The sequence below is a fragment of the Colias eurytheme genome, chromosome 10 (genome assembly GCF_061535395.1).
Source record: "Colias eurytheme isolate Ceu_HAF_F1 chromosome 10, ilColEury1 Martin Lab GWU primary, whole genome shotgun sequence".
NCBI lineage: Eukaryota > Metazoa > Arthropoda > Insecta > Lepidoptera > Pieridae > Colias > Colias eurytheme.
In genome coordinates, this window is record NC_142989.1 from 3,910,065 (window position 1) to 3,937,799 (window position 27,735).

A 27,735-nucleotide genomic window follows, 5' to 3' on the forward strand; every position below is an offset into this window, starting at 1 on the left:
CTTAGTAATAAAAATATAATGTACAAACTGAAAGACGTACCTACCTACGTCTTTTGAAAAAATAATAATCAACATAAAATTTTGCGATTTTATTGGAAAAACTTTTACGACACTATCGAAATATTTTTCGTTTACATTATTATTACTAATGTGTCACGAAAATGATTGAGAAAATATACAAACTCTCAATTGAAGAAATCATTCTGCAAACAATTCTTTTGGTTCGGCATAAAATGGTTCATAAGTTATAAAAATGTTACCTGAAATATGAATTTAATATCAATGTGCAAAATGTTCGAGTTTATATTTCACATAATGAATTAAATAGAAATTATATCAAGAACCTTTTTGATGTGGTTATAGTGTTTGTTGTAAAGATGGTAAACCCGACTGTGTCCCAATAGTAGGTAAGTAAGAGAAACATAAATAATCTGCTTTTCTGGGGAAGTTAAACACAAGAACAAAATAATCACTGCCAAAACCCAAAAATCAAATTATAATTGGATACAGCATTCACAAGAATATTGCTTAAAAACGAATCTATCAAAATATTAACTCGGCTTTTAGATTGTAAAGCTTTATACAATATGGCTAACTCGTTGAATAGAGGATCGAGTTAGCTGAATAATATGCCAAAACTTGATTGTTTCTTCGCTTGACTCTATTAAGCGGGTCAATTATCGATATTTTATTAAATAAGACAAGCGCCTCATGGCCTTTTACTCTTAGTTTTAACATCCTTTTGGTAAATAAATGTATTTAAATTCTTGTATTTTTTTTATCGAGCTTAACTTCTACAATTCAGCTGAATCATAACTGGGTAAAGTTATGCTCTATATGCCTCAAGCTCGACAATTTTCAAGAAGAAGAGTAAAATCACTAACATGCACGCAGTATACATAAAATCAGTATATAAACAAAGTGAATGCTACTCTTGCGTAGTCTTCGAGATAATGGACTGTAACTGGATTGGTCCATTCTTCCAAATCCAGGAAAGGTGCTGGCAAGTCGAAATGGAAAAGATTTACCTCCGGTGTTATATTTATTTTTAGGAGTTCTTCAAATAATGAGCGATAATAAATTACACCTTCCTGATTATACATTAATCAGGTTGTCTGGTAGTAATATAATGTAGGTATAGGATAAGGATAAATCAAACGTTAATATCGAAACTGCATATCTTTATGTATGTAAAAAAATATTATAAATCAATTTAAAAAAAATGCGGATTTCTGCGGATTCTGAGTGCTCTTATTTAATAAAAAGCAAGTTACGTCCATCAGCAGTCGAAATGAGAGTTATTTTCAGAAATGTTGCCAATGTTACGCGATATTTGTGAAAAGAAGGCAAAATGTAAATAAAGAACTGCTGCAGCCATTAATCGAACGAAATACGATATTCTCAAATAAAGTCCGCCGAGGGGAGTTTCGGAGCCATGGTCTTAAAATCTTAACAAAGCGACAAAACAGAAAATAGCAAACAAATGAGTTACCGTGGCCACGATATTGTAAGCCGGTAATACTTTACTCCCAGTGATTCCAATATTATAACGTCCTGCTTATATTTGTTGTAAATATCAGCTACTTCATCACCGTTAGTTGTAAGGAGTGAAGTCAGGGTGTTTGTGTAGGTACGTAATAAAAAAATTTTAGTAAAAAAACCTAGAAGTTCATAATTATTATTTAGAAAATTATCATATTCAGATATTTTCGAATAAGACATTTACCACTAGGATTGGAGGACGGAGTTTTCTCCATACCTCCTATATACCACGTAACTAGTTAAAACTATTCAATTAATTCAGGTATTCAATAAGTATGTTACAAATATTATGTTAATTATAAAATGTTATGTAAATGATACCCACTCTAAATGTTATTGCAACAACTGACAAAATCTGTTTGCGTGTTTCATCAAGGATAATTAAATTTCCATTCATTCGCAATATTTCTGAACAAATAAACGCGAAATCTCAATGCAATTATGTGTCTTTATTTGTAGAATCTGTGGCCGTATTAAAATTTTATTTTGATTAATTTGCAGCATAATGCTTTGTATGTTTTGTTATCCCACAATTTTTATATCGAAATTAGAAATGTTCTGAAAATAAAAGGTACTTACCTAATAATTTCATTATTTTGACTCTATGTTGCTTTTTTTACTTAATATAGCAGATTACTCATTTGTGCCATTTATAATGCTTTAGGGCGATTATTAATGAAGATTTTATAAAGTATAGTAACGAATATTGACGCAATTTACATATAAATTAATTAAGATTTCCTTTGATAACTGAGCTGATTGACATAGCTAGTTCAAATGCCTCAGTCAATTCAAATGAACCAGTTGGTTTTGGCCACTCTTATACGCATTGGTAGTCAAAGGCAGCGATCAATATCGATCACTTTGCCTGGTTTCTCCCGTATGCCGTAAGTAAGTAATAATAATAATAATAAGGGCGTAGGGATGTGACGACCCCATCGCCCACGGTTGGAATATCTATTGTCTACGTGACAATAGATATTCCACCCGTGCAATCAGTCAACCCGCAGGACACCTTGTGGCGGGGTGTCGGGGAGTAGCGACCCCGCGGGAACCGAGTGCTCCCGGGGGAGGCCCCTGTCTTCATCTCCGGCTTGCCTTTACCGGTCGGTCGGAGTGAAGCCTGACGAGGACAGGACCCCCACCTCTGTCTTGCCTTAACCGGCCGGCCAGAGTGGAGTCGCGAGAGCTTTTAGCTCGAAGGGTGGATGCGAATCGTAAGTGGCGAGTGGGCACGTGATGCTGGACCCTCAGGGAGCGCGTGATCGTCGTTTAAAGTCCAGGGACGCCTCTCCACCCTTAGCTGCTCACGACATGTTGCCCTCTTGTTGCTAAGTTACAGCGACTTTTTAGAGGGCCCATCTGTGAGAGGGCGAGTCACCGTCTGCCAATATATTTTTACAAACTTTGTTGTAGAAAGGCAGACGCCATAGTTCCTATAGACCCAGTAACCTGTCCACATAGCACCCCTTTCCATAGTCCAGTTATTTCTTTCCATTTTCTGTAATAGTCCTACATCGGCCGCGGACTGCCCAGGGCTGTATCTCTATATAGTGCAGTCATGGGCAGGCTGCGGCTGGTGTCCCATAACACATTAAAACTCTCAAAAGGGCCTCTGCGTGTTGGATCCGTGTCCCCACGTAAGCCTTCCAAAAGACCGGGTACCGTCCTTCTGGTGGTACCCGAGTATTATGGAGATGAGAAACATAATAATAATAATAAACACATTTATTGTCAGAATCACATCATGATTACAAATTGATTTACAAAGGAAAAACAAATAAAAGAAAAATAATAAGAATAAGAAGAAGCTTATTCCTAAGAAACAGTAGGTAATGTGGCAGTGAGTGACCTGACAAATGGAGCCAACTCAGTTTATGATGGCAAGGTGATTAATACCTTACCACCACTGATTTTCAGTGACCCCAAGTGACTATTGGAGTTTCAGTCTAGAATTACATGTAATGAAAATTTAACATGAGTATATTATGTGAAGGATATATTTCTATTAATATGATAGATATAATATATATATAATATCAGTATGTAATTATGTATATAATGTAAATAAATAAAATGAAATTATGTATACAATGTTAATAATAATTATAACGATAGATAGGCAGAGAATAAATGCGTATATAATATTATGTTATAAAATAGATATTTAATGTGTAATTCGATACAAATGCACTAAGTGTTAGAACAGGATTTTAAAATATGTTTCCGGTATTGAAAACGAAAATTATTAATATTACGTATTAAGTACTTAACGTCCCTATATTTCATGTGCTTTGACGCTGTTGACACTTGCGAATTGGATAGATTTATTGAGAAAGCGGTTATGAGATTGCTCGTTTAACCGTTTAGCTTGCAAGATAGTGTTCTGAAATAATGGAGGGTAAAATGGTACCTACTTAGTTTACCTTTAATAGATTAATATTCAGATTGGCTGTAGCAGATTCGTGGGCAGCTTATCTAATCGGTTTACCATTCTCATTTGTTATACCTACTATTATACTGATTGCAAAGCAAAATAAGTCAAAACTTTTCTTAATGTTTAATTTAGTGTTCTCAAATGAGGGAAGGTAAAATTCATCATTTTAGAAGTGATGGTACTTCATTTTTAGTACCTTTAATTTACAGATTGGCCTGTTGCAAATTCCTGGGAAGCTTTGCAGTCTAAGACAACCTACTTCTTTTTATTACACGCTTTATATTAGCTTCACCTGTATGTTTGTAAGTTTGTAACCGACTTCTTTGGGCGCGATTTTGACCCACTTTAAACGGCCAGATTTCGTTCAAACTTTGTAGATTTATTTAGGACCGATGACAATACACTAATTTGATAAAATAAATAATAGTTAAAAAAGAATAAAAAACACGCTTTTTATAGAAAACCGAACTAAAAGCGTGTTTTTTAGTTTTTTTAAACTATTATTATTTTTGTACTGTAGCGATTGTAACTAAAAGAGTTCTGTCTTAAATTTTAATACTTTAAGGCCGGTTGCAGAGCTTCACCGACCATCAGTGCGTACGTCAGTCGCGCTTGTCATATTATGTATGGAAATACGCGTGCGTATGGTCGGTCTAGCTATGAAAGGTTTTATGAATTTCCATACATATGACAAGCGCAACTGACGTACGCACTGATGGTCGGTGAAGCTCTGCAACCGGCCTAAATACCTACATTTTACTTTTGAAACTCATGCGTGTGTAATGGGTATTAATAAACATAGGTTCTCATATTTTGAGGCGTGTATTATTTGCAAGCACACTCGAAAATTATTGAATTTTTCCTGAAACAAGAATCGAAAGGTTAATCAATCAATTCGTATAAAATAACTATTTCAAATGAAAATACAAATTGAGACTAGTGCTATTTCTGACTTAATTAAATAAATCTCGTTCATGTTAAACATTTCTCCAAGCCATATAATGCCTATCATGATGTTGTTATTTTCATACCTATAAAACCTTATTCGTACAAATGTTTTGAATTTTCATCCATATCTTTGAACGTATGTAGTCAAATTTTTCTAATTGTTTGAATTGGGGATTCTAACATGTTTATTTAGCTTTGAATTTAAGTAGGTACCTACTTACCAATTGTTAAAATCTTTGTCTTAGAGCGTGAGAATACTTGAATTGTTCAATTGAATATACTATGATATCATATTGTAAATCGCATTGCTAACGTCAATATTGCCTTTCATACCTCTACCCTCCTTCTATTTGAAATGCAGCCGAAGCAACCCCAAACATGAAATTGTCTGGAAACGAATAGTTGCTATATCGAGAGAGGCTGCTACATGATATGAACGTATGAGTATTATTTTGTTATATTGCAATAATTTAATATTATGATAGTTTGTGGATTGTGTATTTAAATTTATGATGGGTATTTATAAGTTTCTGTGTATGTGTGTTAATTGAGTATTTGAATTAAATTTTTTTTTGTGATAAATGGAAAGATTATATATTAGTTTTATAACAAAACTGTTTTTATTTTTATTTTTTTGCAATAATTCAAAAGTTATTTCAAAATAAAAATTAGTCTTTGAATCCAGTACCGAAGACACGCCGGCAACTCCCGAAGCGTCACCCAAGCGCGTGTGACGTCATAATGTTAGTTTTCACTCATTGCAGTTGATAGAACAATAAATATAGTTTGAAATACTTAACAGGATAATAAGGTAAATTTATGAAATTATTGTATTGTTACCGGGTTTTTATAAGTATACAAAATTTAAATTAAATCCGTCGGTTTATAGTGGGTCTAAATCGAATCGAAAGGAGAATTGGTTACATACAAACATATGTTTCGAGCTGATCCTGGCGATCCTTATCAGGATAAATTTATGATATTATTGTATTGTCATCGGACCTTGATAAGTGTTCAAAATTTTAACAAAATCCGTCGGTTTTAAGTGGGTCAAAATCGAGTCGAAACTTCGAAAGGATTCTGTTACATACAAACATACAGGTGAAGCTAATAAAAGCGTGTTAATACAGTGTTTTGATCTATTTAATTTTGTTGTCATTATTAAATTACATATTAAATATATTAATTGTTAATTATATTACTTAAATTTATATTAAAAATGGCGAACCTCAAAAGTTATCGTTTTGTACCATTATGTACGAATACTACAAAGGCAACTCCTGACAAAAATCGGTGATCATAAATATATCAACATCTATTCTTGATGATTCTTATTTTTTTCGTAACTAACTAACTAATTCGGAACCAACTAACAAATCGTATTTTAGCAATAAACTTTCAATATTATTGTCTAGTCACGTGTAATAGCCGTAAACGCTATGTACTGCAGTTAATACATAGCTATAACATTATGACGTCACAACTGTGGTGACCAGTCATGGCGCGTTTGTAGTCACGTGATTCTAATTTAAATTTCATCAATTTTTAATTGCTTATAATTAACGGAAAAAAAAAAATTTTTGAAGTTATTTGTATTAAATATCAATATTATTAATAATAAAGTTTCAAAATACATTAAAAAAATCAATATTTTTTTTTTATTCAAATACTCAATTGTGTATGTACGCTGACCGCACGATCAATCGACCATCACTTGTTGGATTTAGATATTTTCATTCCACGTATTTATTGCTTTTCACAAAAATTAGACACTGGTTTAGAAATAAAATTATATATTGTTATTACCAACATTTTTTTAGAAAAAATGCTGCTTTTTAAGTAATAGGTCAAGGATATAGAAATAAAAGAAAGAATAAAATATGCGAGTGAAATTTCATTTTACATTGTTAAAATATCTTTGAATCAATGTAATATGTACGGTCAATGTTTTGTTAATTTTTAGTACCTATTTAAAAATGATTTATCTCTCTTACGTCCCACTTTATCGGAACTTATTTATTTATTTATTTATTTATTTAAATTATTCTTTATTATTATTTATCGGAACTTAAGTTATATTTGCTAGAAATATCAGCTTACGGAAAACGGATATTATATGATACTCAAATATCTATTGAACAAACAAACACAAACCTCATTTCGTGTTGTGTTGTTCCGAAATGAGGTTTGTGTGTTATCAATTAATTTGATATTAATAATGTAATTACCTACGCATATTAATTTCTTTTTTTTTGATGTGTTTAAACACTTGGAAATATTAAGTGCACAAAGTATAATATAAAAACGATTGTTTTAAAACAACTAAGTACTAAAACCATCGTTTATGCAAAAAAATTAATACAAATAAAATAATTTACTAAGTGTGCATTAATTTACAATGGAGCTGCATAAAATCCCGGCAATAAATATCTAGAAAAATACCTCAAAATCTGAAGGACACACATCTGTATGATTATAATAGTAGTTTCACATTCTAGTTAAACGGAAAATCTCTCCAATGATTGCAAAACACAGTAAACACACGAATAAACTAAATGGATTAAAATATACCGAACTTTCTTAATTTCTTTTTATCATATTAAAAAAAAAAAAGAAAATTATCATAACTGTCACATAATATGAAATCTCGTTAAGGCTTAGTTAGTTTAATTTAGCATAAAAAAAATAAAATAAGGACCATTTTAGAATTTAAAATAACAGCTTCTTTTCCATATAAAAGTAAATAAAGAAAACCTAGAAACAATTCTAACAATTATTATTACCTAATAATAAGCCGCAAATGTAAACATAATTCATCAATTTGCTTACTTAATCGAATTAATATTAACCAGGGCTTAGTTTGAATAATTACATAATAGTCTAATTCACGATCTACACGTACATTTTCACTACATAAACACACACACACACACACATACTGACACACACAAAGAAAGCCGCGTTAATTGAAAATGAATGCAGGTTGTCAGCGAAGATGTTGAATGCTATTGTTACAAATGCAATTGTTGTCTAGACGCTTCTAGAAGCGTGGAACATCATATCAAGTCCTGTTTCCGTTGGGCCGCTTCATAAAGCTGTCTTTCATCTTACTGGACGTTTTAAACGTTAGAAATAGCATTTCTATTAATGATTCCAGCACTTTCAGCTGAAATTTTGCGGTGGAAACGTTGTATTTGAGACACGAGAGATATTTATTTAGATCTGATATGCACATGTTTATGAAGTAAAATTTGGTAACAGGTTAAGGTTGTGCGGTCACTTTATTAATATTTAACAATAATAATATGTTCTTCCAGTTACTTTCCGGAACTTACGGAGTCATTATTTTGTAAACTGTGGTATAATTAAATGTAATTAATTGCTTTATATGTAATTATATTATAAAAAAATTATATAAAAAAAATGTTTTTGTCACCATTACACGTTTACCAACCTACCATAACGTTTATGTGAGAATGAAAATGAAATAAAATATTTCCAATTTTGAGCCACAACAATATATTTTATTATACTTGTATCTAAGTATGATAAATATTGTTAACCCAGAGAATTTAAAATGGGATTTATTACCGAATGTGATGAATTATAATATCCATGAATCGATTTAATTTTACTTGTCTTCCTTACGTATTTTTTAATTGCTGTTGTTTGTTAGTACCAAAGACTATGTCCACCAAACATCGCAATATCATTTTTTCTACAGCAACATAAACGTAAGGCGATGGCGATTCGCTAGCATATGAATAAACCCACCGTGTTGAATTTATACTACATGTCACGCATGCAAGCGTGTTCCGCAAATATCGTTAGCTTGGAATTACACTGTTCTCTTTATTTACATGTTTACGTCAGTTTTTTCTTGGTACCTATGATATTCATGTTTTTTGACGTTGAAAATGTTTTTCTGCAGAAGCCTTCCTATTTATTCCTTTCATTATAATCTACATGAAGGATTTAAAATTTAAATTCCAACTAGCCACTGTTTGGTTTTTGTGTTTTATAATTGAGGTTTCCGTTTTCATATCAGACAATTTCTTAATTTAAAGTTTTAATTCACGCAGAGATTATATTAAAACACCTAAATTAAAATAAGGTGTAATGACAAAAGGCCTTGAAAGACCTTGTCATAATTATATGAGTTATATTTACCGTTTACCACTACACTGTGTAACCAAAGTTACTATTATTGATTTTTACTTTGCACCTGTAATTGTCACTAGGGAGTATCAATTACAAATCCCGTTGAGTTCAGGCGAGGCGGCTGGCACTAGCAGCTTTCTGAATAATTTTCTCGTTACTCTGGTAACACTGCATCTGTAAACACTTGGCACCGTGCCAGTAGTGAGCACAAATTGTGGAGTGTAAGGGTGGTCGTTGACAAGAAGTACGTGACCGATGGACCGGCGCAACATCGGTAAAGTGCTGGTATGAATTCAAAGGAGCCATCTTGATTTTTAAAGTTTACTCGTTATAATGCTTACGCGGCATTTCTGGTATAGACTTTTTGTTGGTTGCTTGATGTAAGCCTGACGAGGCTTAATATATTTACACTATATAGGTACATAATACATGTGATAAAGGCGTTTGAAAAGGCTGTGTCACTTGAAAGTACGTAATATAAAAACATAAACATTAACTTATTATAAATATAAACAGTGCGTTTATTTTATCATTAACAAATATTTCCACTTTCTAAGTACCTTGGGAGTTTAATAATTATAGGAGCAGTTCAAAACCGTCAGGAAAATAAGCCTTTAAACCAAGACAAAGGCGCTAATAAATATTAATACCAAAACCTTCGTAATAGGACCCTTGCTTGAAGGTGGAGCGATACGCCATGGTGATCAAAATACTTATTAGCATGGAATATCCATACTAATATTATAAATGCGAAAGTAACTCTGTCTGTCTGTCTGTTACTCAATCACGCCTTAACTACTGAACCAATTTGCATGAAATTTGGTATAGAGATATTTTGATACCCGAAAAAGGACATAGGATAGGTTTTATCCCGGAAATCTACGGGGACGGGTTTTTCTTTGAAAACGCGGGCGAAGCCGAGGGCGGAAAGCTAGTATAAAATAATTATAAAATATCATAGATTTTCTTTTGATTTGTTTTTGTATGTCGTAATAGTTCTTAAATTTGACAAACTTTTGAAACATTTATTCAATGAGTAGGTAGCTATAATCTATAATGTGGACAAAAAAGAAATAAAATGAGAATTATTATCTATTATAACACGTTCAACGATCCTTATCTTTTACATGAGATACTATGTGTAATCCAATATCGCTTTTACATACAATATTCTTTCTATCCTGTCCGTTTTTATAAATAGTCGCGTTCGTCGTGTCCATTTCTGTGATCGATTGATGTAAATGGATGAATCGTCCCGTTCCCACCGTATATATCATGTTTGCTTTCAAGTTACGGAATTTTCATTTTTTGCGACAAAATTGTTTGCGCGGTCAGCTCGACATGCTTCTCTACTCATTTCTCTTCTGAAATTGCATACGATGCATTTGTGAATAAATTCATCGTTTCAAACAGGGAATGACGAATTGGCAATTGAGACGATTAATCAATTAAGAAATTATCATTATTTCTACAAAGATTACTAAAATAGTGTTAGGTTTCTTCAATTTTATTAGTAAGATATCTTTTAGATGTCGTCATTTTATATCATTATAGCAAAGCCGTTAGGTAGCAGCTGTTACCTTAAGAAAATGGGAACATTATGCCCTAATGATTAGGGTGATCCACGAAAGGGATATTACTAAAAGTTTATAGAAATTTCGTTTCGGCCATTTGAGCCTTGCAAACCCGCGTAGAAGTGGCTATATTTATATGGTATGAAACTGAAGAACAATGAGTTGTAACTCTATTTCTTAAACGAATAGTTATTAGTTAGTAATTAAATTTCAAAGAAAATAACATAGAATTAATAGTTATTAAGCAAAAAGCTGCAGACCGTTAACAATCATAGTTATGTCCAACAAATTCTTGCAATAGAGGAATGAAATCTCAAAATCTATATAGACACACAGAATAGATTCTAGGATTTAAGTAGTCTCGATAACGGATAAGGGAATAAAGCGATACGAGTTTGTAAATACACTTTCTTTGGAAAGAGGATTCGATTCGTCGCTTCACCGAACACGATGTCTATGTAAATGTGTCACTAGGCTTGTTTGAGGGCATATTGAACGGTTCGCACGTTGTCACGGCCTTGTTGATGGAACAATGTTCCTCACTGACTGACTTTATATTCTTTTTTGTAATCCTGGACATTTTTGTGTTGTGTATATCTGCGCGTATAAAGCAATCAATCTACTATGTAGTTCGTAATCTACCGATTTATCACTTCATGGTATTGTTATAAGGTTTTAATGTAAAATGATCGTTTATACTAGGCTTACGAGCCGAGTATATACTAAGTTTGTATACCTACTTATCTTTTCTAGCAGATTTTCCAAGAGACATACGTGCTCATCTTAATACATATTAGTTTTAACCTGAATTATTGGTGACTCGCATTTCATATAACGAACGCGAATAAATACTAATTTTCGACAAAATGCTCTGAAGCCATGTGAACATAATAATTCTGTGTATATTGTATTCTATAATAAACCTTATTTACAATTCCATCACGACTATACACTCGATTTAAGGCTGATAACTAATAATTCTGAATGCTAATGCATGCAAACTTCGGGCGGCGCATCGCTTCGATTGTTGCCTTTTACTATTTAAGTACTGAAACATGGAGGTATTGTTTTAGTCACTTATAATTCAGGCTTATTTATGTAAATAACTAAATTATGAAACGCATTCCAAATTAAAACATTGTACCGGTTGTAAAACATCAAAAGGCAAATCGTATTGAAGAGCTACGCGTCGATAATTTTTTTTAATAAAAGCAGAAACTACTATTTAGTAAAATATAAAAATAAATTTAATTTAATAAAGCCACAATACTCTGTTGTGAATGCTCAATACATTATATGTGTCACAGTCATTCCTATTTTCATCTGAGAACAAACACTGAAGATACACGAGTCAAAATGGGAGAAATAATAAATAAACAGACATTAAATTAACGACTGTCATTAAACAGCGTCATCACCAAGAACCAGTGAACATAATAGGACGTGATCAATTTAAAAAAAAATATGAGTTGGTTGAGTGCTCTCTAGGGACACATAACGTTAACAAATTGCGGCAATTTCCAATGCGTAACATATTTCGATCGGTATATTGTTGGTGAAATGACGTTCGAGTGTCTTCCGTGAGATTCCTCGTAATGATATCTCTTCAAGCTTTTTCATGGAAACAATTATTCTTTGTTTATAGTGAACATTGATTGTGCACTTTGAAGAGATATAAAAATATGTGTGTAGATTCCTGAAAATCCTTTTTGTAGTAGAACATTGTGGTTGTGTAATATTGAAAAAGAGAATTGAATTTTTGATTCTAAACCTCGCTTTGCTTTTGGCAGTTTCGTAACTGTCTGTGTGGTTTTGCGTATATTTTTATTTCACTTTTTGTAAAACTAGATTGTGTTAAATTGAAATTAGCATGCCGATTGAATATTCTTAATGCAGGTCTGACTTGAAAGTATAAAAGGAAATGTTCCAACTGATTGAAATTTAAAATACTTTGAAATATTTCACGGAACGAAGATCCTTAGTCTTGTATGATGCTTTTGTTAAATCAGTACTAAAGGTTGGTACTAATAATTTAAATCTAATATTCTAATATATATTATAAAGGCGAAAGTTTGTAAGGATGTATGGATGTATGGATGTTTATTACTCTTTCACGTAAAAACTACTGAACCGATTACAATGAAATGCAAACATGTAGAGGGTAACTTGGATTAACACATAGGATAGTTTTTATCCCGGAAATCCCACGGGAACGGGAACTATGCGGGTTTTCCTTGCAAACGCGGGCGAAGCCGCGGGCGGAAATCTAGTTTGTTTATAAATGAGAAACCTCCTTTCGGATTAGGCCTACTTATGAGAAGAAAGTATTTAAAATATAAAAGACATATTTGTTTATAATAATTATGATTAATAAACAGCTTTTTTTAATTCACGCTAAAGTTGCACTATTTAACATGATAATATAAATCTTCTAACGAAACATTCCAATCTACTACGCATTAATTTAATAAACATTCAAAATATTCGACTCAAAATTATTTGAGTCGTATGTATTAACAAAACATATATAATATTCGCGCTTTTCACCGCATTTCCTGAACATAAAGTCAGCACACTGAAATTAGTCACGCATTAAACACGACTATGATTAATGAAATGGCGCCAACTTTAGCAGCTGCAATGAATGATTACAAACGAGCCGCGTGGGAAACAATCCGATTACTTATTTAGATGTTTACTGGATTCATTAAAAGTCCAATGCATCAATACTATGGGAGCAACCAATTAATAGCAAGCCATACGCAAACAAACTATGACGATCCCTTTTGGTTTATTTATGTATATGATAAATCTATACCTATGTTGCAGTGCCTACTGCCTACAGTTGTGTTATATAGGGTTTTTCATAAATCAACACTTTTCACAAGCTCAGACACACCATAGATTATGGTCACACTTTGTAAAATATCTCATCAAATTTATAGACTTCCTACTCTTGTAGAGCTTTCTAAATACCTGCCAATCTAAAGATATACCTATTTACAGTCGTTTTACTGATTCCGCTTATAGATAACAACTGCCCCGTCTTTTTCCTCTGAAAAATAAATCCAAATATTTCCATAACAGTAAACAAAATGAAAGCTTTTCAAAAGCAAATTTTCCGTTCACCAGCCGCATAATACACATAAGATTTCCCTTAGTGATAACATTCATAATTTTGAATTCCTACAAACTTTTGTACCGAAAAATTATGACCAAAATAAAGTAAAGCGAAATTATTTTGTACTCGTGCGACATAAAAACGTTTATCTAAGGGCCGATTTTTCAATGCTTGGATAAAACTTATTCGTCGAATAATGTATAAAACTACCACTTTAAAAACGTATTCTAATTGCCCGTATTTGACAGTTTAAGTGACATTTTAATATTATCGTGTAATACTTTATTGGACGGATAAGTTTTATCCAAGCATTGAAAAATCGGCCCTAAATCACGTTGCGTTGCACTATGTATGTGTCACGGCTAAAGGTAGGTGAGAACATAAACTTAAGATTAGCCGGCTAAACTTAGGTTTATTTTCGACGAGGTGTTAATGTTAGTTTGTTCTATCTTTAGCCGGCTAAACTTAAGTGTAACCGCAGGCCCGTGGCTAAAAATGTCGGGGTGGGTAGATTTGGTTAGCGCCGGGCCGGTGGAGGGCTTGAGGGGCCCGCACAGTGCCAGAAAACACTCGCCCTGTTCCTTACATGTATTATAGTAACCAAATCTACCCACCCCGACTCAGGGCAGAAAGCTGGTGGCTAGGTTAGGTTAGGTTAGAACTCTTAAGACCCGCACGAGCCGAGCGAGCGCAGCGAGCGTGCTGCGGCAGCAGCCGGCGAAGTGCCAGAAAACACTCGCCCTGTTCCTTACATGTATTATAGTAACCAAATCTACCCACCCCGACATTTTTAGCCACGGGCCTGCGGTTACACTTAAGTTTAGCCGGCTAAAGATAGAACAAACTAACATTAACACCTCGTCGAAAATAAACCTAAGTTTAGCCGGCTAATCTTAAGTTTATGTTCTCACCTACCTTTAGCCGTAACATATGCATGTAATGAGGAAAACAACACAAATTGTATCTATAACAACATAACTTCATTAGAATGCATCTGTTTCCCGCACCGTCATTTCTATGCATTAGTTTTCATAGTTGCATCGCAAATGAAGCCTCTACAAAGTATATCTTATGTAACACGTGTAAATATCACGTCGCGTTTAGAAAAATTATTTGCAATGTGCACTGAATCATTTTCGCTCTCTAGAAGGAAACTAGAATTTTCTGGTCAAAAACACATGTCTTATTATACGTACTTATTGAAATAGTTACATAATTGAAATGACAACGTAATAAACCGTATACTTAGGTACATGATATTAACACTTTATAAACAGTTAATCTTTAACAATTTGCCAAATTATTTTGTACACACTTAAAGGGTTGCACTATACCACATCATTAGAGGTATAAGTCAACCACAAACTACAAAGCGAACCAGTTGTATTCTACGATAAATATTGCGGGTGCAAACTTTCAAAGGATCTCGCAGTATAAAAGAGGCAAAAAAACATGTATTATATTCATCTACGAGTTATGGATGAAGGATGCGATATGACCCTCTCATTTTTCGTAAATAACGCGATAAAACATTATAAATGTTTCATCATTTCAACATCTATGAGTGAGTACGAGCGTGACCTAATTTACAGCACTTGAAGCGTATCTCTTCAAAATTCTATCAACCTATAAGCTGCAGTCTGAATCTAGGAATAATCTACGAAGTTAGTGAACATAAATTTACTTAGCCAGGCTACTGCGAGATAATATGGCCTGATTGCATTTTATCATAGATACGGTAGACCGAAATAATAAAAAAAAGCAATTTTTTATTTTAGTTCAATTATCGGTTTCCGAAGTAAATGCCGCGAAAAACTATTTCAATATAAATATTTATTATCTATCTACCTACTTACCCTATGTAAGAGGTTTAACGTACCCAAAGGATTTTACATTGATGTACCTGTGTTTGTTGTTATATACTTATACTTTAATATCTATTATTTGGATTGCAGTATTCGTATTTTGTTCACTAAGCAGTTATTTCTGTTTGGCTATGGCTGTGCTATGGCTATTTAGCACCCAAATAAGGCTCTGTTAATTTCGTTTCTGTTATATTATCACATAATTATCTTTGTTCTTTAAAATTAAATTTGCGTACACGTGCATTTTTAAAATTATTAAAGATTATGTACGTATTTTATTTATGATAATATTATTATCTATGTATAGTATTACACTGTATAACAGTATAATAATAAGGTCGCTTGTTCATTGCAATCAACACTGCTAATAAAAGAGAATACACAAACTTAATTCAAAAACGAGGAGATAAAAAGACAAAAAGGCTAAACAATACTTTTCGATACGCGTGCGAATTGAAAGGGTCGCAGTGAATCACAAGTATCTTCCGGTTGGGAAATGGATGTTTTTTTCATGAATATGAATACGGTTTTATTCGCTCGTGTGTGAGTTGTTTACACATTTGCATTCTATTGGATGATTAATTTGTAATACTTTTTACAATTTAGTAGATACCAGCCCTCGTTATGTCTAAAAGAAATATATGTCAAGTGTGGAAAAATTACTCCCCAGTCCGTTATAGGTAGGCTAGAAGAACCACGATTTTTTGAATTAATACTAGCAGTATTAATTACAAAAGTCATGCACAATATTGGTTGTATTCTGTACCAATATTATAAAGAACAAAGTTATGATTGTTTGTTGCGTTTGAACTTTGAAGTCAAAAACTGCTAACCCGTTTTTATGATTTATTTTACCATACGAAAGCTAAATAATGAATAGTTTACATAAGTAGGATTATATTTTAGTACTTTTCCTTCATGGCGCAGTATCTGAAAGGTAAAATTAATATTATTCTCTACTTGACGATGGAAAATGTACAAATATCTTAGTGAATATGAAACAGGAAAAATATATTTCGTATTTATGAAATATTCTATCGAAATTATAATAAAGCAAGGAAAATTGTAGGTATCATTCTTTACGAGGAGCACCATTATAAATATATGAATTAAAATAGGTACTATTCATTCAATAGTAAAGTGATTTTTTCCTATTGTATGTAGAACATATTTACTGAATAAGTGAAAATAATAATTAAACGTCATCAGAATCGCATTCAATGTTTTCATAATTCATATGATACTTGAATATAATTCAATATGTTTTCAGGTTAATTTTCAAATGTACTACTAACATAATAATGAATTTCTTTAAGTATGTCTCTAAAATTAAAATCGGTATAATCGTGAGTTATTCATATCTACATTTATTATATTATATTATTGATTCAATTGCATTTTATTATTTAACATAGAAAAGTTCCTGGAGGCAGTTTAATTCACAAAAAACTCACAAAGTGAATATTTACACATTAGACTTCCGCCCGCGGCTTCGCCCGCGATTGCAAAGGAAAACCCGCATAGTTCCCGTTCCCGTGGGATTTCCGGGATAAAAACTATCCTATGTGTTAATCCAAGTTACCCTATATATGTGTGCTAAATTTCATTGTAATCGGTTCAGTAGTTTTTACGTGAAAGAGTAACAAACATCCATACATCCTTACTAACTTTCGCCTTTATAATATATATTAGATATTAGATTAGATAGATTTAAGGACTTCTTTATTAACACCTACTTTGTTCAGCAACTAAAAGGTAACAAATAACAATAGTCGAAACATAAAAATAATTAAAAATAATATATTTCCATTGACCTTTAATTTTCATTTGTTCATCATAAAACGTTCGACTTAAAATTGCGAATATTTCGATGTTAATTAACCAAACAATAGTTAATTGACATCGCTTCGTGATGTCGCACTTCGACAGCTATAATAATATGTGACCAGAAACATAAAGGCTGTATGAAAAATTATGAATGAAATAAATTTTAAAAGGCATTAATAAATATGAAAGGCAATTCATCAATACATGCAAACAAATTTATTCTACGGAGATTTTTATGCCTGGAGTTTTAATTGATAGCTGCTTTTAATATATTCCTATATGTTGAAAGATAGGAAATTTCAGATTGTATGCAGATCAATATTTAAGTAATGAATTAGCTAATGTTACATAATGAATTAGCTTTTCAACGTGGCTTTGCTCCCTTCGTAAGTGGGATTATGCAGAAGCATTATTTATGTTTGATTGTTCAAAATACCTTTTGTGTTACATTTTATAAATAGAGTTGCAGTAAACAGCTATATTTAAATCTAAATATATGTTTTCTGATTTGTCGTACTTAATATTACGATACTATAATAACTATATATAATAAATAAATTGATATAAAACAGATCATGCCTTTAAAATGTATCCAGTACAGGCCGCCTGTACTGTATACATTAAACCCCAAACAAGGATCGGGTTTGTTTAGATTTCAATTAAAACTTGTCCTTGACTATAAGCCCCATAAAATGAAGTTAACTTTTACTCTCTATTTAATTCCTTCCCTAATAATATATTATAAGTCTCAATGCCTAAAGGTCTCTCCTAAAAGTGAAAAAGAACACTAATTAAATAATTAACTGCCAGATAATTTTGATAACTATCCGCTGAAATATCTTAGGGATCAATAAAAGAATTAATAAACACAACAAATCTATGTTTTGCGACTTGTTTGTACTACGCTGTCTCGAATTAAGCGGAGCGTACTCAGAGGGTAGTTCTAATTAAGCTGTGTTAGCTAATAGTGATTGATCGTCTGTTGTTTACATTGGCTCTGCTTAATGGCTCTGCTGAGGATCGCTATTGATAATATAAAATAGCCTTGAGAAACTATTCTTGAAGATAATAATATGCAACCGTATCTATAAGTATACTAGCGGTCCGCCCCGGCTTCGCCCGTGGTACATATTTACGTTTAGTCTACATAAGAATTAAGAACCATCCTCGTACTTCAAGGAATATAATAAAAAAATAATTATCGAAATCGGTCCACCCGTTCACGCGTGATGCCGCGGCCGTGACCAAGGAAAACGGGTTTCATTTTTATATACCTACTAGCGATCCGCCCCGGCTTCGCCCGTGGTACATGTTTACGTTTTCTCTACATAAAAACCATCCTCGTACTTCAAGGAATATAATAAAAAAAGAATTATCGAAATCGGTTCAGCCGTTCTCGAGTTATGCGCTTACCAACACATTTTGCGATTCATTTTTATATATACCTATATATTATATAGATTTGTATTTGAATAACATAAGATAAACTAAAAACACGCATAAATTCATGAAATTATTATATTGTCAGCAATTGTTGATAAGTGTACAACAAAGTTTGAATTGAATCTGTCCATTTATAAATTTAAAGTAGATCAAAAGGAGTCGGATACAACACGATGGTTACAAACATATTTACAAACATACAGGTGAAGCTAATAAAAGCGTGTTTGAAAGGTAATTTGTTAATGATATTAATCTTTTAAGAATAATTAATAAATGCATAAGCTTGCTCTCAGAAGCTCAAGGGATAAACTACCACAAAGCGGAGAGCTATCAATACAATCGCTATTGCCGCAGATCGCTTACCGATCGATGTGTGCAACAGACCATGAGCGATTGACGCGTTAATGTTATTAACAAGATATTTATATAATAAAAACACGTCTGGGTTGTTTTTGAAGCTTTTCGTTATTGGTTTAAAGTATTTTTTTATTAATTTAGGTGACTAAACCTATATTCGTAGGTAAGTCATCTTGAGACGCTATATTCGTAGCAAATGAATTAAATCTAATAGCAAGTTCAATTATTTCGTTTACAATAGTATTAGCAAGTTCCATTTGAAACTTTATTTAACGAAGAAGTCTAGAAGAGTAAGAACCAAATAAATTCATGTTAAGATGCGTTTTCATGCATTACAATCACATTTTCAGAAATTACTAGGTATCTAGAAAGGATGCGGGTTCGAGTCCCGCCTCGTGATCGAATTTTTTCTATTCTTTATAAATTTATATTTATAAATTTATATAGAGGTATCTTGTCTTCAAAAATTTCACACACTCAGCTAAGTTCCAGTCAATTATGATTATTCGCACTCACATTTAAAAAGGATATAATAAATTAAATAGATTTATTCGACGTTTGACTAAGCTGAAACAAAGCGTATGCAATTCGCAAGGACACAGACTCGCAATGCATCGTCTCAAAGGTAAAGTTTACAAAGACATAAAGTGAAGTCCCGTGTCTACTGCAGAGCAATGGCGGTTCCTGTGTTTCGCTGATCGATTTTTCTTTACATTCTTCTGTACATTGTTGGTCCTTAATATTTTCTTATTCTATTTTTAGAATAGCTACTTGAGAACTAGGTGAAAACTATTCAAAATGCGACATAAACCATAGAATACAAACAACCATAAGGTAGCAAGGCCCTTTGATGAAAGACTAAAGAAAATACCTTACGAAAAAATATAATAAACAGAAAGAACCAACACTTGAATTCTCATCTTTGATAATCTATTTAGATTTTAGCCAATCAGTATTAATATTACCTATAAATGCAATAGGGACTTCATTACAAGCTACTCGAGAAGAATGTTGTATGTTGTAAAACAAAATGGATGAAACAGGGTAATGCGTAGAGGATACAGCAGCTGCTACGCGTATCTTCAAGTTCACGTTAACGTAGGCACAGGCTATTCGTCTGTATAATTAGTAATTACACATATTCATTACTAATATTATAAATGTGAAAGTGTGTGTCTTGTTTGTGTGTATAGTATGAATTCTTGCGTTTGAAGAAAGCTAGGAGGCTTGAGTAATAGTTATACCTACTTATAGGCCATTTATACCAAGGAAAAACATTTCATATTCATTTATAGGGAATTTCCTTTCACCTTACGGGTGACGCCGCGGGTACACAAACTCAAACTTAAACAATACATAAAACTTACATACAACTTAATACATAAAAAAAACAGCAGTTCTGAATTAATTTCCGCGGTTTCTCATTGTCTTTAACGTGACAACGATCGTTAAGTTAATGCTACCACCATTTGAATGAGGTAACGACTTAGAAGCTTCCGAAAAGCTAAGTTTAATTGTATACATTAAACCGTTGGTAAATTAGCGAAGTCGGTTCCTAATGTTCTCCACTAATTTACATACAAAATAAAAATAAAAGCGAAAAGTGAGCAACACGCAGTATGCGGTAGATTAATTGTTTATTTGCGTCAGTTAATTATATATTCTTTAAGTTGCGTTGATTATTATCTGCTATTTGTTATGTCTTCGGATAATATAAACTGATTATTTTTCAATTTCAACATTGACTAGACGTGCGTTATGTATCCAACTATATCTATTATGATGAAATACTGTTTAACATCAAAAACATATTTTTTGTGTGGTGTCCGTCAGAAAGAACTGTTTGATAACCTTCATATCAAGATCAAAGTCAATACATATTAAGCTAATAACTAACCCTGAATGTCAAGGTTTTTTTCTAGTCTAAAAAAAGAAAACACATTATCACATTAAATCATAGTCATAACCACAATAGTGTACAAATCAGGTGAAAGCGTAACAATACTAAAAATATACCATCGGTCAAAAGGTCGCAAATATACGTCGCTCCGAGATAATCTCGATTGAATTTTACGGTCGAGCCATTTTAGGGAGAACGTATTACGTACCGGATTAAATGTCAGCGTGTCACTCTTGTAATATCTTCTAAGGGATTACATTTTTGTTACGGGACTGTTCTTGTTTTAATCATAAAAGTATTTATGAAGCGTATTCAATACCTTTGAAATATTTAAGTGAAGCGGCAATTCATTAATACCAAATTGAAAAGAGTTCTGAATTTACAGTAAGAGGATTTAATAATGTTTATTCAGTTTCATGTTTAAATGTTTAAAGAAAAGGTGTTTCTTTTTTATTAAAAATTATTATGGTAATTAAACCTTAGCTCAATTTAACTTTAGAATTGAAGTTTATTTTCAGCACCTGAAAACGGTAGGATTTTTCATACTTACTGTCAAGCTGCTGTTATAAATACTGATACTTAAAGACAAAATAAAAATAGGCAATAACGACTTATTATAAGGAAATAAAACTAGAATATAAATTCAGTAGCACCCTTGACTCAGGAAAAAGGCGATGTTGTAAGTGCTCCGTGTCTCGGAAAGCACGTCGCAGCTGTCGGTCCTACGCCTGATCTTTCTCTTGTTGGATTTCCTTTCCATAGTAATATGGGAGTAAGGAAATGGAGAATTCACCAACTATTTTTTATTACATACAAACATTTAATAACGTTAATGTTAATTATTTTTGATAGAAATCTACGTTATTTGCGTCAAGAAAATCGTTGATTCTTCAAGAAAAATTAGCACAATAAATATTTATTTCTGTCTCTCGTTAGTGTAATAAAATATTGGCAATAATCATAAAGCAACCAAACTAATTGACTTGATCGTGGCCGATGTTTGTTCACAGATCGCATTGTCTTTAATGACTTTGCTAGTTGGTCGGATAATAGTCTTAGAGCGAGTTCACAGACATTATTACCTCATTATTGCTTTTAGATGAACTGTAAGGAACACTAAGCGGCTTTGGCGACGCCTGCGAACTTATTCTCGGTAATTCAAATCCCCAATGTGAAATAATTGCTCTGCTCCTTGTATAGGAGTAGATCAGGCTGCAATAATTATTAAAGTTGTGAAACTTCATTTAAAATTGAAGGATACGTAAATTAAACTTCTAAAGTTATATTTTTTAAATTAGTAACAGACACGACTCGGTTCATTGGGGAACATTACAAAAAGGTGCCGTTATTTTTCATATTTTCGTGACATTAAAATTGGGGTGATAATAATCAATTATGGATTATGATGCCGACAAAGAAATTTGTATCTTATAGTCGCAAACTTTTTAATTGTAGATTTTATTACATCGGCGGACCAATAAATATTTGGGACATAATCTCTGTCAAAACTTTGTATATTTATCTGTTGGCTTGTTATTTTTAAGAAATATTTTGTTAGAAAATGATTTCTTACTCTTATATAAAGGAATTCTGTTTAGAGCCTTACTACACCAAGATTTAATACACTTTATATTTGCTTTAAGAGTCCCTGGTTTATCTTCTTATATATAAAATTCTCGTGTCACAATGTTAGTCTGCATACTCCTCCGAAACGGGTGGACCGATTCTCATGAAATTTTCTGTGCATATCGGGTAAGTCTGAGAATCGGCCAACATCTATTTTTCATATGTACCACGGGCGAAGCCGGGGCGGACCGCTAGTTATTTCTATTTTTTTAGTAATTATTTTCTTTTTCATACCCAACAAATGGCTGGGAGTGCAGTTTTACTTTTTGCATACAATCTATCACCATAAGTAGTTCATTTCGATCTAATAGTTATATAACGTTTAATAACATTAAATATCCGATGCAGTTATAAATACACAAACCATAGAGCACTAAACATGTGATAGAAAAGGTATCAAAAGTATTGAAACAGAAAATATCAATGCCATGAAAAGGAAATGAATATAAAGCGAACTTTCGATGAGTATCGCAAAGCAGCTGATCAATAGGCAACTTGCAAATGGTCGGGGATTTGCTTAAAATAAACATGGAACATTAAAGCGGGTTCGATTGGTCAGAATAATTTTCCGAACGAAAATGTGGTGGTGAATCGAAATTGAAGAGTGGATTTCCCCACATATTCAAATGTCTTTAGGCTACCACGCCTATTTGGATACTCTCCAATCTGTTTAAACTTCATGCCGAATTTCTTGTGGTATGCAAAAGCTAATTTAATATTTTTAAAAGATTTCCCGCTAATGACCAGGAATACGTTAAATGAAATCTTTGGAAAAAATTGAACTATGTTAGGTATATAATACATGTTATTTCTATCGAATGATGAACAACATCATAATAGGTTGGCGTGTATTGTTAGTCGTGCTTCTAGTGTTTGGAGCTGCTACACTATTTTTTTTATTTCACTAATTGTTATGTAATGCATTTATAATAACTATAAAATCAAAATATTCATGGCTTATTCATGGCTTGCCTACTTGACATATTATCTTGATATATCGCTTATCGCTCATCAATAGAATTGTCGCCAATATAGGGCTTTGTAGATATGACCCACAGCGCCCATAGCTCAGATTATCTGTGAATTTTGAACTAATCTTAATATAACCTATTTTCATCCGACCATGAAAGTGAATTTTCCATGAATTTTCATATATTTCAGAGTGGTCAATGAGCCGAAAAGTTGTTCGGATATAAATAACACCTTATTTTCCTATCCCTTTCCGCATGTTTTGTGTTTCACGAGTTATGAAATATGTTTTGTTCTAACACTCTATGTACACATTATATCAACCGATTTAATAAGTATATATAGATATACATATATCATTTTAATTCAGAGGAAAATCTACAAACCTGTCAGTTGCCACAAATCAAAATGCTTGAATTATTAATAATTATAAACAGAAATTCGGTAGTGATGGATCTGTATACGATTCATATAGTTTAGATTTTAGAAAAAAATAAAATGTTTCAATTTCTAGTAAATGTTTGTTGAATTTACCATTTACATGTAGGTAGTATGTATGTTTCTGAAATGAATTCAAACGTTAGTAAACCAATAGAGCAAATAACAAAATAAATAAAACGAATTGGTTCCCAGTACGGATACATGAACTTGTAAGTTGTGTTTACTCCTTCCTCGTAGTGTTATAGATCAAAATGTGACAGCTAACATAGTACAGTATAATCCCTAACAGCCCCCCTAGTCAAGTGGCTATCTGTTAGCGTAGCGTTCAATAGAATAGACTACGAATGTATGAGATTGACGTAGGCTGTAGATAAACGTATCTACAGGTTACGTCAATCTCATACATTCGTAGTCTATTCTATTGAACGCTACGCTAACAGAAAGCCACTTGACTAGGGGGGCAGGTATTTTAGGTAATGGGTCCACACGGAGCGAACGGCCTCGCGAACCAATTGCTGTGCGAAGCAGCTCGGTCAGAATGGACGTGGCTCGGCCGAGGAAAATGACAAAACACGCAAGCTATGTGTATGTTAGTATAGTTATAGCAAAGATCTTAAATCAAACTTTTATTCAGGAGATAACAAATTAGTCTATATGAAATAACTATTTGTTTTTCGTAAACAGCACTGAATATGAGATAAATTTTTAAATTATTGTTAAAAGTGTGAAAAGTGAAGTCCCGTGTTCCCGTAGTGGGGTAAGGGGCAGATGCATTATGCATACATGTTTCACTGATCGATTTTCTATAGGGACAAATAGATGATCAGCCTTCTGTGTCCTACCAGACCGAGACATTTTTTTTTCTTCGTCTCCACCGGGAATCGAACCCAGGACCCCTCGGTTCTACGCTCACGCGTCAACCACTGTACCAAGGAGGCGGTCAAATTATTGTTAGGTAACTACTTATTTTTACAATCAGTGGCCAAAGAACGACGTAATATTATATAAACATTTTTTCTGCATAATATTAGCTATAGCAAGCTATATTTTTTGTTCGACCTATTTTATTCCATATTGTTTTTTAAGCGTTTTCATTGCTCTATTATAACATTTCACGACAAAATTATACTCAAGTCCAAGATTTAGCTAGACGCTATATTGTCTCCACCATTAAGCAGAAGTGAGCACTTAGGCAAGACAAACAAAGTACTGAACTAAAGCAAAAGATTACGTCATCTAGTGACACTAATCAACATTATATGAGAGCGGGCTATTTTCTAACGGTGCATTTACATCAAACGAACATAGAGCTAGAGCTAGAGCTTAAGCATACTTTCGTGATCTTTTAGTGTAAACGAAATCTCGTATTCAGCGTTTTTCAGTATTAGAACATTGCATAGAATCTTTTGACTAAGAACAACGAAAGAAAGCTCTACGTCTGTTTACATTAAAATAATTTGACATTGTGTAGTTAGAATGAGCATTCACTCGTTTAATGTAAATGAACCGTAAGACGATATAAAGCAAGGAAAATTATTGTATTGCCTGAGGAAGCTACACGGAGATCTAGATTCAAGACTATCAATTACAATATTCATGACCTGAACCGATTAACTGGATGAAATATTGAGTGATATTCAGCAGTACAATATAGAACTGAATAAGCGAGATTACCTATAGCTAATCTCTTGGATTTGTTAAATATTTTTATTTTGCAATAAAACGCTTTCTTAATTATAACGCTTGCATTGTGCGGGTTATCTTGTAATACTTTCATTATGTCATTGGTTATAAAGATAATCTTTATAACGATGTGTGTTTAAAATTCAGTTTATTATCTTTTATTAATTTGAGTGCATAATTTGCATGTCTCATATTTGAGTTTTAGAATTTAAATGAAAAATAGCTATCCCGTCGAACGTTAAGAACAACGTTCGAAAGAGTAAGATAGAAACCTTACTCTTATCACATAGGGATAACAAAATTTCATGAGAATCGGTCCAGCCATTTCAGATGAGTAGGTATGGTAAATAACATTGTGACACGAGAATTTTATATACTTAGAGATTATTATTTATGACTTGGCAACTAAAGCTCTGTCCGTTTTCGTATGATTATAATATTATACATTTGCTAAGAGCCACAACATTGGATAGGTACATAACATAACGTGTAACTAATTCCATCGGGATTAGAGCGACAACCTCATGGCGAGTTGCATGAAATTGAAGAGAAGCAGTGATATGCAATGATATTATATATAGAAACAAGAGGTAGATACGTCATCAACGCACCAAAACTGATTCCGTGAATTGGTCCTATTTGGGACCAATGCAATCAGTCAGATTGTCACCGGTCCCAGTGAGCGCATGTGCCTATAGGTACATTAAAGTTGTCGAAAATGCCTTCCTATGTGTTCAGAAAGTGCACGTATTCGTGCAAAAAAATAAAGAAAGATAAAGGAATATCATATCACAGCAAAATATATTAAATTATTACAGTTTAAGAGTAAAAATAACAATTTACAATTCTTTATTAATGACACTTGCTTGACACGTGTATTGAAATAATGAAAGGGATAAAACATTGCTTCAATCACTAGTGTGACAAAGCTAGCGTACACTGTGTTCAAAGATTATCATGTAGATACGATTATTGAAAATAGAACGGTTATTTTATTAATTTCGATTTGGGTAAATACTTGATTAATTTTATATTTAAATCCACACAGTGCATATAATTAACAAATATATCTATTTATTATATACAATGAAATCGTGATGGCAAAAATGTTTGTTTAGGCTATTTGCTTTTCTGTAAATAGCTATTGAACATAAATTTTATTTGTGTTTTAGATAAAAAAGGCTTATACTTCAACCTTTCTTTTATTTCATCCTTTTTTTTTCATCTAGGCACCACTATTATTATAATTATCCTACAAGTTGGAATGATGACCTTGTACGGGTTTCGGGAACTGCCTTGAAACGAATAGCGTAAGATCGGTCCATAGGGAGTTCTATAAAGCTTTGGTCTGGTGATCATGACGCACAACGCTGAGGTATACGGTTTGCGATGCCGGACACTCAATCATATGAAAAACGTCGACAATGTTCTCTTGTTCCGTCGCAGTATGCGTCCGCGGCGAAGGGCAAGCGCGGTGAGTGGGGAGGTGTACTCCCGCACAGCGCGGCGTCATTCTCGATTGAACGCTGCGGTGTGCGGGTATGCGTCACGGCATATATGAATGCGACAATATGAATTTTTTCGAAGACAATTTAATAGAATTAGTTCGCAGCTATCCTTCTTTATATAAAAATAAATACAAAAAACATAGAAGTTTGATAATTACAGCAAAATTGTTCATGTTCACGTCTACCTTGGTAGCTGCGGCAAAATCAACTGACCACCTCTCCGCAGGGACGGTAAATGCTGCGTCGTGACGCTGCGTTGGGGCGCATACCTCAGCGTTGTGCGTCATGATCACCAGACCAAAGCTTAAGGAGGACTATATGCAGTCAGCAGTA

General features: G+C 32.9%; 1 pseudogene; it reads right to left on the minus strand.

Moving 5' to 3' along the window:
• Positions 1–905: 905 nt before the first annotated feature.
• On the minus strand, positions 906–27,689 carry LOC149905109 (myrosinase 1-like; annotated as a pseudogene).
• Positions 27,690–27,735: the final 46 nt, after the last annotated feature.